General features: G+C 38.2%; 1 pseudogene; it reads left to right on the top strand.

Annotated features, from left to right (window-relative positions):
- The first annotated feature begins 1,746 nt into the window (after nt 1–1,746).
- On the top strand, nt 1,747–2,729 carry LOC132529946 (adenylosuccinate synthetase isozyme 2-like; annotated as a pseudogene).
- Nucleotides 2,730–7,168: the final 4,439 nt, after the last annotated feature.

Genomic DNA, 7,168 nt, shown 5'->3' with positions numbered 1-7,168 from the left:
AGGTCCTTGTTAAACATTTCTTGTATCTTCTCCATTCTATTTCCAAGATTTTGGATCATCTTTACTACCATTACTCTGAATTCTTTTTCAGGTAGACTGCCTATTTTCACTTCATTTGTTTGGTCTGGTGGGTTTTTACCTTATTTCTTCAGCTGCTGTGTGTTTCTCTGTCTTCTTATTTTGCTTAACTTATTGTGTTTGGGGTCTCCTTTTCACAGTGTGTAAGTTCGTAATTCCCGTTGTTTTTGGTGTCTGTCCCCAGTGGCTAAGGTTGTTTCAGGGGGTTGTGTAGGTTCCTGGTGGAGGGGACTAGTGCCTGTATTCAGGTGGATGAGGCTGGATCTTGTCTTTCTGGCGGCCAGGACCGCATCCGGTAGTATGTTTTGGCATGTCTGTGACCTTATTATGATTTTAGGCAGCCTCCCTGCTAATGGGTGGGGTTGTGTTCCTGTCTTTCTAGTTGTTTGGCATAGGGTGTGCAGCACTGTAGCTTGCTGGTCGTTGAGTGGAGCTGGGTCTTAGCGTTGAGATGGAGATCTCTGGGAGAGCTTTTGCCATTTGACATTACGTGAAGCCGGGAGGTCTCTGGGGGACCAATGTCCTGAACTCGGCTCTCCCACCTCAGAGGCACAGGGCTGACACCTGACCAGAGCACCAAGACCCTGTCAGCCACATGGCCAGGTACGTGTGGAGTCTCTTGTCCTTTGGGAAGTCTGAGGTCTTCTGTTCAGTAGGTGTTCTGTAGGAGTTGTTCCACATGTAGGTGTACTTCTGATGTATTTATGGGGAGGAAGGTGATCTCCACATCTTACTTTTCTGCCATCTTGAAGGTCTCCTCACTGAATTTTTAATAGAATACCCTATACATGAAGGACTGAAAGGTATACTCCTATCTAACAATGTTTGTGTCTACTTTTCCATTGTTCTTCATCAAACAGCATTAGTGTGGAGACCTTCAGTTCCACCTACTGTAACGAAGCTCCATTTATTAAATCAGTAAGTCCTTAGCTTGTTCAAATTCTATTTACTAATGTCTTTACCACTGCAGTGTCTACCAACTTCAAAGTATGCTTCATTTTTAAAACAAATAAAAGTTCAAAGGTTAAATTTGTTTTCCTGCCAAAATGATGAAACAAAAAATCAACTATTTCATATTTACTGTACAAGTAACATATTCTTGTTCCTCATCATATGTTTGCTTGTCAGAATGCCAAAGAGCACGATTAATTTTTTCCCCTTTCCTTTATTTATTCATTCATTCAGAACTGAATGAATTTATTGAAAACACTATTTTTGAAAATATATGTTGGTATCAACTAGATTATAGGGATGAATCTGATCTGGGTTCTTCCTTTAGATGGTCCGCACTCTTATAAAGAATGTCCATAACCTGTAGTCATTATAGGGGAACTCATTATTTATTTATTTATTTTCAGTAAAAGGTTCACTCAGGTAGAATGTAGATAAAAATTGTTCCCAGATACTATAACACCCTTAAAGTCCAAACAGACATACAACTGACATTTTCTTGGAGTTTCATATATTCCAGTATGTTACATGAAGAAACCAACAATTCATTAATATTCGATGAATAAGACCTATGAGGCCAAATTAAATGTTGTCTTGCTTTCAGCAGATGTTCTTTATGGCATCAGGTTGATTTAAAATTATGTTATTTAAAACAAACCTTTGAGAGCAGCCCAGTTCATGCACTCCCAGCCACCCGTGTCCCCTCCGGGCTCTCCTTGTGTCTGTGGAGCCATGGCATTCGCCAAGACCAACCTGGCGGCATCCTCCTTGCCCAACAGCAACTGCAGGTGTCCAAGGGCGCGGTCCGGAAGGAAGCGGGTGACGGTGGTGCTCGGTGTGCAGTGGGGTGACGAGGGAAAGGTGGTCGATCTGCTGATGCAGGCTGCTGACATCATGCACCGCTGCCAGGGAGAAAATAATGTTGGCCATACAGTTGTAGATTCTGTGGAGTATAACTTCCTTTTTTTTTTTTTTTTTTTTTTTTGCAGTACGCAGGCCTCTCACTGTTGTGGTCTCTCCCGTTGCAGAGCACAGGCTCCAGACGCACAGGCCTAGCCGCTCCGCAGCATGTGGGATCTTCCCGGACTGGGGCACGAACCCGTGTCCCCTGCATTGGCAGGTGGACTCAACCACTGCACCACCAGGGAAGCCCTGGAGTATAATTTTCATCTTTGACCTAGTGGTAAATCCAAATGTTACTGCATTCATTGCAAATGGTGTGGTAATTCATCTACCTGGATTGTCTGAGGAAGCAGAAAAAAAATGTTCAAAAAGGAAAAGGTCTGGAAGGCTGGGGAAAAAGTCTTATTATATCTGATAGAGCTCATGTTGTATTTGATTTTCACCAAGCAGCTGATGGCATCCAGGAACAACAGAGACAAGAACAAGCAGGAAAAATTCTGGGTACCACAGAAAAGGACACTGGCCCAGTTTATTCTTCCAAAGCTGCTCGGAGTGGACTCAGGATGTGCGATCTTGTTTCTGACTTTGGTGGCTTCTCTGAGAGGTTCAGAGTTTTGGCTAACCAGTACAAATCTATATAACTCACTCTGGAAACAGACATTGAAGGTGAATTACAAAAACTCAAGGGTTATATGGAAAGGATTAAACCAATGGTGAGAGATAGAGTTTATTTCCTCTATGAGGCTCTACATGGGCCACCAATGACCTGCATGCAGGTCTTTCATCTCCTTAGGTAGGTTTATTCCTAGGTATTTTTTTCTTTTCATTGCAATGGTAAATGGGAGTGTTTCCTTAATTTCACTTTCAGATTTTTCATCACTAGTATATAGGAATGCAAGAGATTGTGCATTAATTTTGTATCCTTCTACTTTACCTAATTCATTGATGAGCTCTAGTAGTTTTCTGGTAGCATCTTTAGGATTCTCTATGTATAGTATCATGTCATCTGCAAACAGTGACAGCTTTACTTCTTCTTTTCTGATTTGGATTCCTTTTATTTCTTTTTCTTCTCTGATTGCTGTGGCTAAAACTTCCAAAACAATGTTGAATAACAGCAGTGAGAGTGGGCAGCCTTGTCTTGTTCCTGATCTTAGTGGAAACGGTTTCAGTTTTTCACCATTGAGAACCATGTTGGCTGTGGGTTTGTCAGATATGGCCTTTATTATGTTGAGGTAAGTTCTCCTATGCCTACTTTCTGGAGGGTTTTTTATCATAAATGGGTGTTGAATTTTGTCAAAAGCTTTTTCTGCACCTACTGAGATGATCATATGGTTTTTTATATGGTGTATCACATTGATTGATTTAAGTATATTGGAGAATCCTTGCATTCTTGGGATAAACCCCACTTGATCATGGTGTATGATCCTTTTAATGTGCTGTTGGAGTCTATTTGCTAGTATTTTGTTGAGGATTTTTGCATCTATGTTCATCAGTGATATTGGCCTGTAGTTTTCTTTCTTTGTGACATCTTTGTCTGATTTTGGTATCAGGGTGACGGTAGCCTTGTAGAATGAGTTTGGGAGTGTTCCTCCCTCTGCTATATTTTGAAAGATTTTGAGAAGGACAGATGTTAGCTTTTCTCTAAATGTTGATAGTTTTTATAATGAATGGATGTTGAATTTTGCCAAATGCTTTTTCTACATCTATTGAGATGATTATATCATTTATATCTTTCATTTCATTAATGTAGTATATCACTGAATTATTTGCATATGCTAAAACATCCCTGCACACCTGGAATAAGTTCCACCTGATCATGGCATATGATTCTTTTAATGTACTTTTGAATTTGGTTTGCTAATATTCTGTTAATGACTTTTGCATGTATGTTTATTGTGGATATTGGCCTAGATTTTCTTTTTCTGTAGTGTCCTTAACTTGGTTTGGTATTAATGTAATACTGGCCTCATAAAATGAGTTTGGAAGAGTTCCCTCCTCTTCAATTTATTGAAGGAGTTTGAGAAGACTTGGTATTGATTCTTCTTCAATGTTTGGTAGAGTTCACCAGCGAAGCTATCTGATCCTGTACTTTTATTAGGAAAAAGCTTCTTTAGAGCAAAAGAAATTATCAACATAATGAAAAGGCAGCCTATAAAATCACAGAACACATTTACATACCATATATCTGATAAGGGGTTGCTTTCCAAAATATATAAAGTACTCATACAAGTCAAAGGCAAGAAAAGACAAGCTGATTAAAAATCAGGCAGAGGAACTTAAGAGACATTTTTCAAAGAAGACGTACAAATGGTGAACAAGTATATGAAAAGGTGCTCAACATCACTAATCATCAGGGAAATGCAAATTAAAACCAGGAGGTATCACCTCACAACTCTTAGAATGACTATCATAAAAAAGATAAACGACAAGAGATAGCAACTATTGGTGATGATGAGGAGTAAAGGTATCCTGTGCCTTGTATTTCTATCTATAATTATAGATATCTGTATATGTCATATCCAGTTTTCCCAGCACCACTTATTGAAGAGGCTGTCTTTTCTCCATTGTATATTCTTGTAAGATTTTTATAAATTCTTATGGCAAGATTATATTAGCCACAGGTGTGTTTTCATTAGAGTTTCATTTTAGAACTATATTAGGAAGTTACTGTGTGTTTGTTTAAACTCTATTGATCACAGCATTTAAAAAATAATCTCTGTGTGGTTTCAGATAATGGAATCAATAAGAGAAAGGCCATTTCTTTCATTCCTTGACTACACATGTCTCTTCAAAGAGAATTTTCATGGTCACCTGGTAAAAGGGATTTCACTGTAACATTGCATCAGCATAATAAGAAACATTTGTTGTTAGTATTTCTGACCCTTTGTGAGTAGGAGGCTGCAGAGTTTGAGAAAGAATAGTCCACAAGATTACCCTAATTTCTGACACCAGTTGTAAGGTCAAGGGTCTCCCAAAACCTGAAGTTCAATAATTTGCTAGAAGGACTCACAGAACTCATTGAAAGCTGCTCTGTTTGCAGTTACAGTTTATTGAAAGGAAAGGAAACAGATTAAAATCAGCCAAGAGAAGGGATGTATGGGGCAGATTCTAGGAAAGTTTCAATTGTGGAGCTTCCTGTTGTTCTCCTACCATGGAGTCATAAACAGCATTACGTTCCCAACACTGATTTGTAACAACGTGCATGGAGGATTTGTAAGCAGGGAAGTTCTCCTGAGCCTTGCTGTCCAGAGTCTTCATTGCCGCTTGATCATATAAACCTGGTTGGCTGGCCATGTGGCTCACTTCAGTCTCTAACCCCTTTGTAAGCTGAGCCAATACCATGTGACCTAACACCTCCAATACATCCTAATTCACGTTGTTACATCTGGTCGACTCAAGGCTCCCAGACAGACAAGGACAATTTTTTCAGGGGTTAGAGATTACCTCCCAGGAGCCAAGCATAAAGGCTTGACCCCTCTGTTTGGGTAAGGTTAAATTATTACAAGGAGGGCACGATAATACAGCTTTGTTTTTAGCATTTACTGGATACGATTCTTGTCAGAGCACATTATCATGATGGTATACCCAACAAGTTGACAGTAAAGCAGAATTATTTTCTCTTGTGTACTCAATTAAAGGTTAATTATTGCAAATCTGTGCTTTAAAAGTTTAAGAACACATTGTTTGACTTAAGAATACCACTCACAGCCAAAAAAAGAGTAGTGGTGGATGAATTAAGAGTCAATCAGTCAAAGTTATACTGGCAATATGACTACGAGCCCCAAAAAAAGGAGGATCAAGGGAAACTTTGAATTAAGTGCTAATTGGATCTTTTTTTTGTTTTTTTTACATCCTGTGAAAAGGAAAAATTCTGCAAACTGTTTGAGACATCCATTCCAATATTTAGCAACAATCAAACTGTATTAACTTTCAGGTAGTTCAGCTGTCATGTAAGGTATATTCTTATTTAGACTTCATAGAAACTGTAAAATCTTCTTTTAGTATTGTCCATATAATTCTCACTAGTATTATCATTATTCCTCAAATTCTTAAAGTCAATTTAAAAATTCTCAACTCCTTTAACTTTTCATATTCAAGATAAATAAATTATAGAAAACTTACAGCTTCAAAAATCCAGTGTTTCATTGTTTCTCAAAGCAAATATTCTTTGCAGGGGGGAAAAAAAACAAATGGGGGTGGGTGGCTTTGGTCTCTAAGAGAAAAAAAGAAAAAAATCACTACATAAATTTTGTCTAATCATTGACATTTTGGATTTAAATTACTAACTCTCCGCAGGGATTTTAAGTAATGTGGGAAGAATGGCTAAAATTAGATCATATAGGAATATTTCAGTTATGCTGTTCTAGGGAACTAAATTCATATTTAAACTCAATTTTCATTACAAATGATTTTTTTATTCTATGTTACTCTTGGGGAAATTCTTGTACTCTCACTCTTTAACCTATTAATCTGTCCTAATATGATTATTTTGGGCCACTCTGAGCTGCTGAAATAATTTATTATTATGTAGGCATGTGTGTACGTACTACTCACCATTGTAACAAACATTTTAATGTCCTTGGACAATTACAGGGTAGCTAGACACTAAGGGTGGAAGCGTATGGATTTCCATCCCCACCCTGGGTATTCTGTGGATATAATTAACTTGGAAACCTGTTAGATGCACCCTTGAGTATTTATGCAGTCAAGCAGGCAGTTATACCATCACACAGAAATACTGATACCATGATATTATGAATCTTAAATTTACAAACTTGTCTGGACTCATATTTTAAGCTCACATAGTCATTTTTAGAACCATGGTCTAACCATGGTTGGAACCGTGGTCATTCATCAGAGAGACCTAAGATTTATTTAACTTGAGCCTACACAGAAACTGTGGGAGATTTCAGATAAAGAAGGCATGTGCATTGAATCAGTAAGACTGCTCCCCAGGTAGTGATCAGGCAAGATTTCTACAATGCACACTGATGAAGCACATTGTAAAGCAGTTCAGGTACAGTCAGGTGCAAGGAACCATGTTAGCTATCTTCAAATTTATAAGGAGTGATTCTTTCATTAACTTGTGCCTCAAAGTATAGAATGGAAGACTAAAGAAGGGTCTTATTCTTTGTTCATGCTTGAAGATGTTTCTGTTGTATCTGGGCATAATTTGTTATGTAATGGTTCAGAGCAGGAACCAGAGCTGAACAGTTTAGACTTGCAACACATTCCT

This window comes from Lagenorhynchus albirostris, chromosome 11, assembly GCF_949774975.1.
Source record: "Lagenorhynchus albirostris chromosome 11, mLagAlb1.1, whole genome shotgun sequence".
Classification (NCBI taxonomy): domain Eukaryota; kingdom Metazoa; phylum Chordata; class Mammalia; order Artiodactyla; family Delphinidae; genus Lagenorhynchus; species Lagenorhynchus albirostris.
This window is presented reverse-complemented; position numbering and strand designations above follow the sequence as displayed.